Here is a 17,339-nt window from a genome sequence, read left to right as displayed (position 1 = left end):
GCACACTGTGCAATTCTAACGTTTCGAAGTTATATAGAATAATATATTGACAACGACAGGCAGTAACTGTCAAATATTAATATACGAAGGTTCCTAAGACGCAATTATTTTGGTGAGAGCACAACTTCAGACTGCAAATTGTAGTTGTCGGCGATTTATATCTATTTCTAATTTTGCTGGCCTCAATTCTCAAAGGAAGTGTTGCCGTTGGTGTAGGAAATTTACATTTTACAAAACTTTTTATCTCACGTTATTTAATCAAAAAAGGAGAAAATAGCTATATATACTTAAATGTAATAATGCTCGATATTTCTAAATATATATATGTAAAATATTATTATTTCGTTTTTTACATTTAAACATTTTACTTGAAACAAGATATCTTAATTTAGAGAAATGTGGTTTTGTGGCAGTAATGAAAACGTGTACGCCAAAACGCTTGTTTGCAGTTTTGCTTGTCGTTGGCGCTACCGCTTTCGAAATATTTATGAAGCTGGCTTTGCGAGGACTTTTGCAGACAAAAAAATTATCTGTCGCAATGCCCGAAGTGCTGCCTTCAATGTGTTTATACCATAAAATATTACAACAATATAAGGCGAATGGAATATTTAAGTAGGCTACAGACGACGAACATACCCGTGCTCTGCTCGCAAAAAAATAAAAAAATTTGATTTTCAACGAGCGGGTCGCGAACATATCCATCGTTTGTGCTGTGGTGCGCGAACATTACATTGAAAAAAAGAACAACTGTTTCATTTGTTGCTTCAGTTAAAAGTTCAGTTCATCAAGTGCCTGAAAAACGAGCCAGGTTATTTGTAATTAATTGTAAAATCCAAAAAAGCAGAGCATAGGATAAAATTAAATGGCTTAGGCCTAAATAATTGCTGAACATGTTTCTGTTACTATGAAGTCAGGCACCTTAATAATACAAAACCATCATACAAATTACATGAAATTTATCTTCCTTTTGTTTGCTTTGTATTGGAATGGAGCCTGACGTCAGACTTGTCAAAATCGCGAAAAATAAGGAAACTGTTTATACTAAAATGTTGGGTAGACGCCACCTTCAGTATTCAGTTCGCCTGGAGTGTTTACCTAGGCGAATTGAGTATTATAGGTGGCGCCTTTTCAATTCGCGATTCGCGAGTATTGTAATACTTTATAAAACTGTAGTGCGATTCACTAACTCTTGTCGATTCGAAAATTGTTTGTTTTGTCGACAGTATATGTCGATTGCACCGTCGATTCACCGCTATTCACCAACTTATGTTAACTAACACTGAACAGCTGTTTTCTTCTATTTATTCAAACTGATAGAGAGTGGCATCTTTGTCAAATTAAATGTCAAAATGAGCGACTAACACAAAAAAAAAGAACAAAGAAACATACTAGCCAAGCTGTTAGATTCAATTTTAAGTGTTTTCTACCAATTATATTTGCATAAAGTAAGTACAATAATATAACTGTTTATTTGAATTTATTGTTTTATTAATACTTTTTGTATATTGCTTTAGGATGACATCGACAGCTACTAAAAGAAGTCGTGCCACACCCGAGCAGCTAAATCGTATGCTTGACTACCTAATGGAAGTCCCGGGTCCAGCAGGATCTAGGTTCTAAAGCCTCCATGGTAAGTTTGAATGCGACAAAAAATGGAGCGAGCTAGCAACAAAGTTAAATAGTCTGGGTGGAGCAGTGAAGACAGTCAATCAATGGCACACGGTAAGAAAATATTGTGTTATTACTTAAAAGTAGAGAGATGTTAATCATTTCCCTAAAAAGGTATGGCGGAACTTAAAAAGCCGCACCCGCATCAAAGCACGAAATCGGCGAAGGCAACAAGCTTTAACTGAAAACAGGCCTATCAGTGAGGAGCCCCTAACGGAATTCGAGAGGCGGGTGTCTGCTCTTATAGGGGAAGAATATATGAATGGGCACGATTCAACAGCTGAAAATATTCCACTAGAGGAGGTAAATTGCATAAAGTGTATGTTTTAAAGTGTAACTTACTGGTGTGTAAATTGTTAGGTAATCTCAATGGGTATCGAAGTGAAAGATGAAAGCATGATTTCGGAAGCCCCATCGCCTTTACGGACGCCACTTGCAGAAAATTTCACGCTGAGGTCAGGTAATTCGCACATCTCAGACAGGAGAACACCACGGGCGTGCTTGAAAAGAAAGCGCATGGAAGAAGACGGTGATGCTCGGAAGAAATTTTTGGAAATAGCGGAAAAACAGGCAGATGCACTAAAGGTAATTTCTGTTGAACTTTATGTAAACTAATTTTATTATATTTGTCCATTGGTGATTGTTTTTTAATAGATGCTAGCCCAGTCGAGTGTAGAAACCGCAGAAGTCGCGAAACAACAAGCAGATGCTTTAAAGGTAATTTATTTTCAACACAAAAAAGTGGCATTTTATTAATTGTTCTTGCAATTTTTTAATAGATCTTAGCCGAAAGCAGCTCTGCAAGTGCCCAGGCGAATAAAATGATGGCGGAGGCAATAGCCGTATTGGGGAATGGTTTAAGCGCTACCGCGGAAACATTCAACAATCTAACGCCAATCATTAGCCAAATACTCAAAGGACATACTCGCACTTTTTAAATAAGTTTTTGATCATAAAATTTCACAGTTCTGATTAAAATTACTAATTCTTCTTTATCGTTTGATTTAACAACACCAAAATTATTGTCGTTTAGATTGCGATAATCGACATCGTAACCAATCAGCTGATTTTGCCTTGTCGATTTTCGTAATAAAATGGGTTACTGAATAGCAAAATCGTAAAAATTGTGGTTAAGGAAAGATAACAAAGCGAATATTGATAAAATATGTTAGTGAATCGCACCACTGGTATCACTCACTATTTTACAAACAAATGTAATTTTAGGCAACTCTGCCAATATATGCTCATTTATACTAGTTGCTTCATCTACTCGCCACTTCCTAACTCATGGCGAAAAGATGAGGCTTATTATTATATTGTATAAAATAATAATATGTTGCCATCTTTCATCAATTGGATCGTGGATTAAGTGGAAATAAAAATGATTGAAATGCATAACAAGAAATCGTCCAGCAAGGAGGGGTTGTGGTCACCGATTTCTTAACTAGGATGTACTGGATAAATTGAAAACAAAAGAAGCACGGCTTGGTCCACAGCCTTTATAACCATTTTAAAGTCACATTTCCGCAAACATGCCAATCATAATTTGGTATACTATAACTGATATAAAAGCCATTTTAATCTTTTATCATCGCATTGATCCTAAAACAATCCTTCCCATGTAAGGATTAATGTTTACTGTCGCGAGGTTTTACTCATTTGATGTGCGTCCCGTTGATTCAGCCAATCAATCCAGGTATCCCAAATTTGTTGTAGAAATGTAAATTACATGGATATTGCGTCTGCTATAAGATATTTAACATTTCTTTAAAAATGTAAGAGACTATGGACCTACATATTTCAATATCTGAATCCTTTCCGATGGATCGTTGGAATCCTTGTTTATCATAAAATCTCAACGCGACTATTAGTTCAATATGGTAGTAGTACGAAACAAAGCTGCAGAAAGATATCCTTCTTCAGTGAGGAGATAGCTTTGTATAGGCTCTGGGATATCTAAAGGACAAAAGGTGTCGCCCAACTTTCTAATAGCTTTACAAGTTCTTTGGATATATAAGCAGAAATAATAAAATCGCTAGCACCGAAGGCCCAAGCAGCTAGTGTGCTCTTTTTTTTAAGTTAGTGTAATATTTGATATTATTCTAATAAATAATAATAATAATAAAATCGCTAATTTCAACGCAAAATAATTTTGAACCACATTGAGTTCGCGTGATTTCAACGCACTATGAATTGATTCGTTTGATTTGGAATTTCGGAATGATATCGAGAGACTTCCAGCATATGCCCCATTATGTGCGATTTCAGCAATAGGATGCTGTCTCCTGATTACCGGTATATATTTTTTTGATAATAACACTGAATAACAACCCAAAAATATCTTGTTTGATGATTACATTTTCTAAAGCAGTTTTTCATGCTGATTACAAATCTGAAAACCGTTTTTCTCTATCACGTCAGGTTTTTAAGATATTAACATAAACATACATTTTTTAATCCCTTATTGTTACGAATGAATAAGAAAATAGAGTTTAGTTTACTAAGTTAATAACATATTTGCTATTTTTTTTCAGTGAAAACAGTGGCGTCTAGAGGCTGCATCAATTCACCAGACTTGTTTTGTTATGTGTGCGGCTATCTCACAGACAAAAGACACCGAAAGACATTTACACCATTTCTGAGAAAAGCTTATGAACTATACTTTGATTCAAAGGTTGACAGCGGCAAGTTATGGGGACCACAGTTCATTTGGTTGACATGTGCATGCAACTTACGGGGTTGGATAAGGAAGGCTAAAAATAACAACCATCTGGCATTTGGAGTTCCTATGATATGGCGTGAGTCAAGCAACCACATCACTGACTGTCATTTCTGTTTGACAAATGTCACAGGTTTTTCATACAAGACTCGTTCATCTGTGAAGTATCCAGATATTCACTCGGTTTCAAAACCAATTCCACATGATCCAGTCAGTTGTCCAATACCAACATCACCTACAGAATACAGAGTCGATGATGCAACACAAGAAGAAAGTTCGTCTTTCAGCAACATGGCAGACTCTGACTACAATCCTGATGATGATGAAATTCATTTGATTAATAATGATGATCTTTGCGACCTTGTTCGGGACCTGGCACTAACAAAAGGTCAAGCTGAACTGCTAGGTTAATTTGCTATCACCAGGTACAAGAACTTCACAATTTCGACATAGACACAAAGAACTCGTGCAGAACTTTTAATTTAAGGAACTTTACGTTATACCTATGTATTTTACAAGGCTATTATATCTTAAACTATGTGTATTTATGTTAAGTAGTACTCTATTCAGCGATATATACTCTACTGTGACTTGCCTGCGAGTTGTTTGCTTTGATACAATATTAAACATATATAAATGGTCAATGCCAGATATCTCAACAACGGTGGGTGATAGAGACAAACGGTTTCTATATTTGTAATCAGCATGTCTTACTTGTCTTAAAACAAATGTTGGTTTCCAAGATATTTTCCGAAAATTTTTTTTTGTTGATCAGTGTAATTTTTTAATAATCCTGTTGAATCATCAATATCGCTCAAATCGTCTTCTTCATCCGTTCTAATTATTAGATAATAAGTAATCTTTTTTCATAGATAATATTTTTCTTAAAATAACGATGAATGAAGCAGTCAAGTTTTCCCCCGATAATGATTGGTGAATTTGAAAAGTAAACACATAAAAGTCACAGCATTGGCGGGAAAATTCATTCCGCCAATCCCTACATTATAATTTTTTATCATCTGGGTTGAATGTAGTTGGTATAGCGGTCAGGTTCAACGATTTCCTCCTCGTTCCCAATTTTTTATTCTTTCATCTTTATGTACATAAATACCATTAGCAAGATCTGGTCAACGCTCGTGGCAGAGATTTTATCCTGCCAACGACCAATAAAATTATATTGCCGGTCTCAATTGCTGTGCAAATTTAAGTTGTACATAGACCAATACGGTTGCTCTTTTAAGGAATTCGATTTAAATTAAAAGGATTATTTAGTCACGATGTTTCGTTCGCAATCGAAGCGTGTTTCAAGGCCAATAATTCCTGCGCAACTGCTCGTCGTAGATTTTGTTCCCGATACAATATTTGACGTTAAAGTCGCAGTATACGCACTTGGTTTCATCAAGATAGCACCACGCCATACATGGCCAGAGATCATGGCGATACTGTTTCTCCCTAACAAACTGATAAGCCGTTGCGGTACATATTCTGCCCACCCAGGCCGGCCGATCTTACCGCTATGAAGCTTTTTATGTGGGTTACCTCAAAAGTAAATTCTATGAAACAAACCTAGCGATCTTCTCAGCTCTAAAATAAAATATTGTTCACGAGGTTGATGGTGTCCTGACATCACTTCTCGAGCGAGTGGCACGGAGTACGGAGGCCAGATTCCAGGAGTACCTACATCTAACGTAACGAGCAACATGTAGAGAAAGTAATTTTTAAAAAATAAAATTTGCACTGGTCTTCTTTGCAAAAATTTATTGAAATAAATTTTTATCATACGCAATTCTTTTTTAACTTAGCTTTTAATTCTTAATACTATCACCGGACCCCCTATTATATCCCTGGTTGTTTTGCAGATAAAAGACACATTACGTAGGGGGACATCAAAATCTTCGAAATAAGCTATGTGTCTTAGCCTAAATGGGGTCGAGTCATACGTAAAGATATTCAAAAATTGTTGATTGGTAATATAGCCCTTATGTTAAATAACAAGGTAAAAAATTTGGTTGTAAGTAACATCCTGTTTTACGTAGTTTAAGAATTTCAGAGTGCTTTACGCCAATAGAGAATCGAAGAAAGCTAGCTTTTATACTTACTGTAGCACATATCACATACTCTGATCTCGAACAACAATGTTACGCGTTACGTCTATGACCTCCGATTCATCTTCATCAAGGCTGTTCTCCATTCATGCGGTTAGTCCCTGGAATTCAGTTCCTGAACCTGTCAAGGCTGTGATCTGTAGGAGTAACTACGATTACTTTAATTCTATGTAATAAATGTGGCTATGGCTAAATTGTTGTGATTTCTCTGTCTCTCTCATTTCTACTATTAATCCCAATCTTGTATGTTCCTAATGTGTCTGACTTTTATTATAAGTATATTTGTAAGTCTTAGAATAGTAGTCTGTCTTAACCGCCTCTATTGAGGGTTATCCATCCCACGTGAAGCACGGTCAACGCAGTTTTCCAAATTTACCTATTTTCCATTTTTCTATCTAATAATTTTCCTTCCCAAAAATATTTTCCAGCTCACTCCTCAAACCCAAATTCATCCTTTCTATCCTCACTCCCGCGCAATATGTAGTCAGCGCATTATTTGCGCTGTGGCTGGTAAAATAAGCAAAAACAAAGAAAAACACACAGTTTCACATTGCATCAGTGGCGTCAGCAAGAGGAAGCAGGCAACCGTGGTAATAGTGTAGACACACCATTTCAGCGAAGTCCTCAACCATCCGTGCGATCCTTCTGGCAGAAAAATGTAAAACGCAGATGGCGCTCCAAGCAGTAAGTAAGCGTTGTTTCTAATTTTCGGACTGATAGCGGCAGGCTAGTCACCTACCCTGTCATAAATCAAATAGATTAACGTAACCAACGCAAGACAAATGTCTTGTCGAGGCCCTATGCTCCCGAGAGAAGTGAACAAGGAAAACAATTTTTTCTTAAATTGTTAATCTTAAGTTTGCATTATACCAAAGAATAACTGATTTTTGATTTTCTAACTTCCAATGAGTTGATTTATTATAAAAGACTAGAAAGTCTCACAGCCCAATTTTTTTTTGATAAAATAAATAAAGAAAGAAATTAATACAGAAATTAATAAATATCTAAACATAATAAAAAAAATACCAGTCTAACGGTTAGACGCGATAGAAGTGAAACCTTCCGTAAAACAAACTGAGAGAGAATGAGACGAAAGCAGCATAAGGAGCGGGATAATTATAGGTTCATTATAATATACAATAATATTGCTATAAAGTTCATATTTTATTTTCTTCATTTTATTATTATTCATCCTCAATGTTTTAAATTTCAACAAATGATACGAGTGGCTTATGATAGCTAAAATATGATACAAATGCTTTGGTTTCGATGTTGTCAACATATCTTTGAAATACCGCGTCAATTGTTGTTTTTGATCGTGTTGTCGATTCAGTGCGATTGTTACACATTTTTAAATTGAATGTTGTATTGAGAACGTCAGTTAAAGGAACCGCTGTGTCCAATGCAAAATTTACGTTAAAATCGCCACTTAAAATCACTGGAACTTTATCGTAATCTTTTCTAAGTATCCGCGATACTTCTGGTGTATACTTTATTAAATTTTCGTGAATGAATTCCGCGATGCTATTTATTGATTTTTTTTCTGTCGATATTCACGACACTTTCTGCATTATTTTTCGGCATAATTGCGGTAAATATTTAAAAATGAAAATATTTACGAATATAAAAATACGGACGCAATACAGCACACGCGGTTGCTATTATGAGCGTCGTAACGCGTATATTACACAGACGTACTAACATACACACAAACATTCGTAGGACGCTTGGTCTAAGCAAGTAATAGGCAGTGTAGTATACATACTACAATACTCACTATACTAGCGTGGCTCAGCAGTACGCAGCCACACACATATACTTATATCAACATACAACGCTTCGTAGCCAAGAGTGTCGCTTTTTCGTTTCATCGAGACTCAAATCACTCCCAACGATTGTAAAGAAGTTTTCACTTCAAAAAAATAACCCCATCCATTCAGTACGGCATATTTTATTTTCATCGGAAGCCAACAGGTACTGAAACTGCTGCCAAAATACGAAATTATGATTTTTGTTAAATTTCTACTAAACGCATGGGAAAAGAGACAATGGCAATTCTAATCATTACACATTTTTACATCGTTTCATTGGGAGGGATTTTTAAGTGGCGGGCCCCAAACCTAGCGCACAACCAGCTTTCCTGGAATGCGTCGCCTTATCACGTCTGAAAGTATTCGATGCGGTACCAGCTGGTGGTAGCAGAGGAAGGGGAAGGCCTCCTCTGTGTTGGAAAGATCAGATGGAGAAGGACTTGGCTCAACTGGCGCGTTTTGTTAAACTCGGCCAAAATCGCGTAAGCGGTTATTGCGCCAATTAAGAAGAAGAAGAATCATTACGCTGTTCAGACAGGAAATCAAAATCAAATTGAACCTAAAAAAAGTTTGTTCAGCACGTGAGAAACCGAGAGCAGAAAAATTGTGTTTAAAATTTCTAACAAAACATGCCGGGCTTGAGCGGTGAATCTGCCTTCATTTTTATTACAACATACATACATATATGTATGTATATGTATATAATAATTGGCGCTTACATCCGTTGTTTTGCCATTCGGCTTCGGCGGCCGCATACGTACATAAATATGGATGTTAAAAAGCAAACATAGTTACTTACACATCTAGATGTTCCCTACTGCTATTATTCTTGATTGAATACGAGATTGTGTCTGTCAGAGGCGCGTGACGTCACACTGGTGAGTGAGAAATGTGAAATACAAATGCCAACAAAAATTCAAGCAGAAGTTACGCAAATAACACATGAATTAATTGTACAGATGTGACGTCACACGATGGGAGCCTACATTGTATTCTGTACATTGTGACATACATACATACATATTTTAGTTTACAGTATGTTTGTCCAACACACGACAACCGATGGTTTGACATATTTATTAGGTTATACCAAGCGTCTTGGGTTATACTAGAAACAATTATTTGGACTAAAATTTGTAGTTTCTGATAAAGAGAGAACCTCAATTTTACTCTCGAGTGCACTATCTGCTCTAGATTCCTGCCTACATAATTTTTCTCAAGTAAAATCCTTATTGTAATAATATAAAGAGTGCCAGCAAGTTGATGTACGCATATGTCAAGTTTTCTTAAGAGGCATAATGGAAAAAAAATGACTGGATAACAGCCAAGTCTACGCACTAAAAATTAGTCCAGTATACCATAAAATGGTTCATGGAAAAATAATGTCACTGCTACATTAATGTCTACAATCTAGTAGAAATTGTAAGTTCGGACTCATATGGGATCAGAGCAATGTACATACGAGTACGAGGGGGGTTCAATAAATATACGTGTTAGAAATGAAGACAGCACTTTAAAAAATTTTTTTTTTCAGTCGCCTTTAAGAAAGATACCCTTCTCCAACGCTGCGGCCATTTTTTTAATCCCTCCGAAAAATAGGATTTGTCGAACTCTCCAAAATATTCCTCTGTTTCGGCGATGACCTCCTCGTTTGAACCAAATTTTTTTTCCTGCGAGCCATGTTAGGGGCGAGAAAAACTCCCAGGGCGCCAAATAGGGTGAAACGGGGGGTGCGGCAGCAATTCATAATGAAATTCATGCAGTTTGGCGGCGCCAACTCCGGATGAATGTGCTGGTGCGTTGTCGTGGTGAAACAGCATCTTATTTTTCGCCAAATGCGGTCGAGTCTCCTTCAATTTTTTGTGAAAACGGTCCAATAACTTACCGTAGTATTGTCCAGTAATCGATCTTCATTTTTCTAAAAAATCCATGAGGATGACCACGTTCGCATCCCAAAATCGTCGCCATGACCTTTCTGGCCTATGGCACTGTCTTTTCCTTCTTTAGAGCAGATTCACCGGGAGAAATCCATTGTTTTGATTTTTGGTGTGGTGTGCAATGATGAATCCAGATTTCTTCTACGGTAACAACCCGATGCAAAAATTCTTCCGGATCACGCTTAAATTGCTCCAAACACTGCTTCCATAATTTTTTCATCGCCAACTTATCATGTAAAATATTAATTGCCGTTCGTAGGTCGACATACCAATGGCTGTTGTTACTATGCGCACTTTCAGCGAGAACTCGGTCGTGGACTTTTGAATGATTTCCCCTGTAACCACGTCTGCCGGGCGTACTGGTCGCTCCTCATCGAAAACGGATGTTCGTCCTTACTTTAATAGCTGTTAAATTCCAACTAACCTATCAAACAGTCTGACATTTGTTTTGCCGTCGTTTGTTACACGTTACATATTGAGCTCCTCTCGTACAGGTGTGATCAAAAAGTATCGCGAATTTTGAATTTTTGCAGGTTACGTATATTCATGCCGACGAGTTCGGCCATTTTTAATGTTCAGTTAATTGTTGACAGCTGCTTTGCTTGCACGTGTTTCGGCTCGTCTTCGATTTTTACCTATTCAAAAATATGGATCAAACGACGAAAACCGTACCGGACGCCAGAGCACTTCAACAAGAGACGATAAAATTGATGAAGTGAAGAAAATGGTATTGGCCAATTGTCGAATCACCGTTAGAGAAGTTGCTGAGGACTTAGACATATCGATTGGCTCGTGCCATTCGATTCTTTTCAATGATTTCATTGATTTCACATTGCTAATGAGATGTTGGACTCTGTCCGCGACGATCCAAATTTGCTCCATAGGGTCATAACTGGTGACGAATCGTGGGTTTATGGTTATGACGTGGAAACCAAAGCTCAATCATCTCAATGGAAGCTGCCGCACGAACCGAGACCGAAAAAAGCGCGTCAAGTTCGGTCGAATGTAAAAGTATTGCTTACCGTTTTCTTCAATTGCAGGGGCGTTGTGCATCTTGAGTTCTTGCCACAGGGTAAAACGGCCAATAAGGAATATTACCCGCAAGTTATGCGCAATTTCCGCGAAGCAATCCGCCAGAAACGCCCGGATATGTGGGAGAACAAAAATTGCCTCTTGCACCACGATAACGCCCCTGCTCACACATCGTTGCTTGTGCGCGCCTACATTTTGACCAAAAACAACACACTAATGATGCCACAGCCACCGTATTCCCCAGGTCTGGCCCCCTATGACTTTTTCTTGTTCCCGAAACTGAAGAGGCCCATGAAAGGACGATGCTATGCTACGATTGACGAGCTAAAGACGGCATTAAAGGATGAGCTGCACGGGATAAAAAAAAAATAATTTTTTGAAGTGCTTCGAAGATTGGAAAAAACGTTGGCACAAGTGCATAATATCTCATGGGTATTACTTTGAGAGGGACAAAATAGATATTAATGAATAAAAAAAAAAATACCAGTCTAACGGTTAGACGGGATAGAAGTGAAACCTTCCGTAAAACAAACTGAGAGAGAATGAGACGAAAGCAGCATTAGGAGCGGGATAATTATAGGTTCATTATAATATTGCTATAAAGTTCATATTTCATTTTCTTCATTTTATTATTATTCATCCTCAATGTTTTCAATTTCAACAAATGATACGAGTGGCTTATGATAGCTAAAATATGATACAAATGCTTTGGTTTCGATGTTGTCAAAAAAAATACCCAAACGGACCGAAGAAACAGACTTACAAATTTCTTCCATTTTCGTCTACTTGTATTCATATAAAAATTTATGTCTCTTCCCACCAAAGCTAAATGTATTAGTATATTTCTTCTTGTATTTATGTGGAGCAAGCCCCTAAAACACTCCGCCCATTCCCAAAAATCAGTTTAACATTTGTTGTCCTCCGACGGAGGATATATCAGATGTTAAGCTGATAAGAAAGATACCACACTACCTAGTCAATAGATTTTCTAATAAACCTTTTGAGAATTACACGCTCACAAAAATTATTTATATCAACATATAGCCAGCGACGACAGCATGGCGCGGTAGCCGAGCGACTAGCAATGTGAGCTTCCGATCCAAAATCCTTGGTTCGAATCACAAGAAAAAATAAAAGTTATTTTTATTTAGTTCGTCGCTACGTTTATTTCAACATATATATTATTATAACACTTCGTAGCCAAGAGGGTCGCTTTTTCATTTCACTTTTCCTCAAATCACTCCCAACGATTCTAAAGAAGTTTTCACTTCAAAATAATTTTTGAAGAAACACAACATTCGCAAAACTTTTTGAACACACCTCGTATATGTCAGTATGTCACTTTATGTACAGCACTAGAAGTGCCCAATTCCAGAAATATAAATATCAGCCTTCGTATTAATGCTCAACTCGTTTGGTTGTCTTTCAATTTCGAGTTTTTTCATGTCGAAACTTTTTTTAAATGAGGAGATAACATATAAACATGCATACATACATACATACACATTTCATTGTGAATTATTTAAAACATCGCTTGCTTTTAAAATTGTTAAACCAATAAATGTTGTGTGGTAAATGAGCGTTCTAATGTCGGCATTAAAATGAATCTATTAAGGCTTACGCTTTATAATTTATAAAATTTTACGAGAAAATATGGACCATGCAAATGATATTATATATCCGATATTAGCACTAAATATTTGTGCATTAACAGTGTTACCGATTAATTATTTTTTCATGAACCGCTGAGTTACTGATGTGTCCTACCAAATAACAACCAACTTCATGCGTATCCTCTAAGCGTCGGCGCAGTATCAAAACGTCCACACACATTGGATTGACGGCCGAAAAGGAGAGAATTGCAGGCAAACCAATTTGCCAACTGTCATTTCAAGATTGTCATTTTCAGAAGATAGAGCTCGTCCTTGCCGTGTCACATCGTATACATCAAAAATTGGACGTTCCAATAAGCCCAATAAGAGGGAAATAAATTTCAAAATGTTATTAAATTGAATCAAAAGAGTTGCGATGATATTTACTGTTAACAGGAAGTAATAAAGGAAGCGGATGTAACTAACGGAATTACAAATTGTTATTATACACACTGCGCTAAGCCATGCAAATGTGGATATCCACCAGGAGCAAATGGTTCAAATAATACTGGCGTATTAGCAAGTCAGACTCAAGTTAAATAAGTCACTGCATTGGTCAAGGCGAAATAGCGGTGGGGAAGCTGGCTGGAAAATAAAATAAGCGAAAATTTAAGGTTTTTATGATTTTTATGGAAGAAAAAGGGCTGAGATCAGCTGAGTCAGCGGGTATGTTTTGGCTGTTGTTGTTGGTCACAATGTCGCGTCAGTGAAAAACCTTGATGACTATAAACGAAAAAATCTACCCAACTTATTGTGCGTATTGGTTGGCGGTGGCGGCGTCGACAAGGCGACCGTGCATATACATGCGTGCTATTGTATTGGTGAACGTTTGTATCGCATAAAATTTTGTTTGTGGCATTTGTGTTAGATGCGAAAGTGTAGAAGTTGTAGTGGAATCAAAGGCCGGCCAAACGCAAATTGTGAGTGTATGCGTGAAAAGGTACAAAGTAAGATGTGAGATATTACATAAAATGCTAATAAAAGTGCAGAAAATCACATACATACATACATGCAATTCATAAAAAGTATGATATGTGAAAAATAAAGAAAAATATTTGAAGAATGGAATACAATCTGATATGTTTGGAGTCCTGTCAAGAAGGCAATGTACCACGAATTTAAGAACTAATTCTAATTGAACGCGAAAACGCAATGTTGCCAACATCTTGTGTGTGAAAAAAAAAACTAGGCGAGTGAAAAATAAATATTAACGACAGCAAGTCTTTGGAAACGTGTAAAGGCGAAAATGTCAGTAATGTCAAATATGGAACAGGTGAGATAAATTGAGATTGTATGGACGCATTGTAAATAATAAATAAAATATATATGTATATGTATGTATAAATACATTTTTATTTTTTATTTATTTATTGAAAAGAGTAATAATTATAAATAATTATTCCACTTAAATGGTAAGAAAAAAAGGAACAAGCACCGGCTGCTAAAGCCTTCGGCTATTGTTTTAAATGGTTAATAATATAGAAGAAAAAGGAAATAATAGTATGTACACTAAGTTTACTAGATGCTAGCTGCAAGATTGTAATATATTATACCTATACTGAGAAAAGATGAAGATAGTACAATCGAGGAATGTGGATGTAACCACTACTATATATACCAGATAACTTAGAAGCATATGAAGTTAAATTTTTAATTTACAGCGAGAAGAATTGATTTATGATACTAATATTGGGTAGTCGAAAAAGTCTTTTCGTATTTCTAATCAAACTTCAACTAATTTTTTTTCTATTAACTTTATTAAACCAAATATGTAAAGGGTGTTTTTTTAGAGGTTAGGTTTTCAAGTTGGCACTACTTTTTTCGTAGATGGTCTTTTTGACAGCTGTCACTTGATTTATGCTCAGTTTGGTTTGCCATTTCATAATGAATAGACTTACACCTGAACAACGTTTGCAAATCGTGCAAATTTGGGCCCAAAACGAGATGGCCACCGATCCCGACTTTCACAAGAAAATTTTGTTGAATGGGTATGTCAATAAGCAAAATTGTCGCATTTGGAGTGAACATAATCCACAAGCCATTGCTGAGACGCCGTTACATCCTCAAAAAGTCACTGTTTGGTGTGCTCTATGGGCAGAGGGAATCATTGGTCCATATTTCTTTAAAAATGAAGCCGGCCATAATGTTACAGTCAATGGAGAGCGCTATAGAGCCATGATTAATGACTTTTTCGTGCCTGAATTGGACGATGTTGATGTGGACGACCTTTGGTTCCAACAAGACGGCGCTACATGCCATACAGCCAACGCAACAATCGATTTATTGAAGGAAACTTTTGGTGAGCGCATTATCTCGCGCCGTGGACCTGTGGCGTGGCCTCCAAGATCGTCCGATATAACACCGCTGGACTATTTCTTGTGGGGCTATGTGAAGTCGCTTGTCTACGCAGATAAACCCGAGACGATTGACGTCTAGGAAGAGAATATTCGGCGCGTTATTGCTGACATACGGCCCCAATTGCTGCAAAAAGTGGTCGAAAATTGGGCCTCTCGGCTGGAATTTATTCGAGCCAGCCGCGGCGGCCACTTGCCCGAAATCATTTTTAAAACATAATGGCAAACCCTTATCTTTATAATAAAGCTAAATTCTTGGCCATAACATTAAATTATATACGTTTTATTTCATCTTGAAAACCTAACCTCTAAAAAAACACCCTTTACCATTTTGGTCGACCACCTTTTGCCATTTTTCTTCTAGAGACATTATTCCATCAGTGTAAAACTTTTGCGGTTTCTCGGCGAAAAACTGCGACAAGTAATTTTCACAGGCTTCTCTTGAAGCCAACTTTACTCCATTAAGGGAGTTCTGCATTGACCGAAACAAATGGTAGTCCGATGGTGCAAGGTCAAGGCTATATGGTGGATGCATCAAAACTTCCCAGTCAAGCTCTCCTAGTTTTTGCCGAGTCATCAAAGATGTGTGTGGCCTAGCGTTGTCCTGATGGAAGACGACGCCCTTTCTGCTGATCAGTTCTGGCCGTTTTTTTTTCGATTGCTTGCTTCAATCTCATCAGTTGTTGACAGTAAAGTGTAGAATCAATCAAATGCAGGCGGGAGCAGCTCATAGTGGATGATTCCTCTCCAATCCCACCAAACACACAGCATAACCTTTCGAGGCGTCAATCCTGGCTTTGCGACCATTTGTTGAGCTTCACCACCCTTGCACCATGATCTTTTCCGCACATTATTGTCGTATTCGATCCACTTTTCGTCTCCTGTTACCATTCGCTTCAGAAATGGTTCGATTTCATTTCGTTTCAACAAAAAATCGCAGATTTTAATTCGGTCCATTAAATTTTTCACAGACAATTCATGTGGTACCCATACATCGAAATTCTTTTTGTAACCAGCCTTTTTTAAATGGTTCAAAACCGTTTGATGATGAATGTTTAGTGCCTTGGCGATGTCATGGCAGCTTATGTGACGGTCCTGGACAATCTTCTCCATAATTTCATCGACTTTTTCAACGATAGGTCGACCGGAGCGAGGTGCATCTTTCACATCGAAATTTCCAGAACGGAAGCGAGCGAACCATTGTTGTGCTACACGAACTGATACAGCATCGTCTCCGTAAACTTCACAAATTTCATTGGTGGCTTGCGTGGCATTCTTCCCTTTTTTATACAAAAATTTCAAAATATAGCGAATTTCTTCATTACTTTCACTCATTTTTGAACAGCTATAACTTTTTTTCAACTTCTCCGAATTTAATTTTTTTTGGTTAAATGAAGCTTAAAATGTCACCTTTCTAACACCATATGATATGACACAATGTGATTGGTAGCACTGGAGATAGATGACTCCAACGACATCTATTGACAAAATACGAAAAGACTTTTTCGACTACCCAATATTGTAGTCCGTTGTCTGCTTCAGAAGTTCAGATGGTTTGATAGTTTTAAACACCGATGATCTAATATTTTGGGTTCCTGAACATATATCCATGAAGTGAGCGGTGAACTCGCTGAATCCACAAAACGGGCACGGGGGCTTCGGGAAACCATTTAGCAAATACGAGGGGGTTGAAATTGTATGGCCAATTCTCAGACGAACAACGGTCTTAATATTCCGGCATGATGAATTTGACGGGTAACGGAGAGATTGAAGGATTTGTAGTGATGTTGGTGCTGGTTCCATTTGCTCAGGGAACTTTCATAACTGGTACGCCTTACCAGTTTTTTTATACCTTCTGGAAGAGTGTATTCGAACATGTACAATGGCTCTTTGGTTGCCTCCTTAGCTCTACTATCGGCCTGTTCGTTACCTTTGATGCCACTGTGACCCGGAACCCACAAAAGTTTGATTGAACCTTTTTGTTGCGCATTTTTGTGATTACTGGATAGTTGGTGCGTATAAAATTGAATACTTAAGTAATTTCCCACTAAACAACTCTAA

General features: G+C 37.3%; 1 pseudogene; it reads right to left on the bottom strand.

Moving 5' to 3' along the window:
- Positions 1-12,092: 12,092 nt before the first annotated feature.
- On the bottom strand, positions 12,093-12,268 carry LOC129243289 (U2 spliceosomal RNA; annotated as a pseudogene).
- Between the last annotated feature and the right edge of the window lie 5,071 nt (positions 12,269-17,339).

Source organism: Anastrepha obliqua, chromosome 3, assembly GCF_027943255.1.
Source record: "Anastrepha obliqua isolate idAnaObli1 chromosome 3, idAnaObli1_1.0, whole genome shotgun sequence".
Classification (NCBI taxonomy): Eukaryota; Metazoa; Arthropoda; class Insecta; order Diptera; family Tephritidae; genus Anastrepha; species Anastrepha obliqua.
Note: the sequence above shows the minus strand (reverse complement) of the source record. Positions and strands in the feature narration are given on the sequence as shown.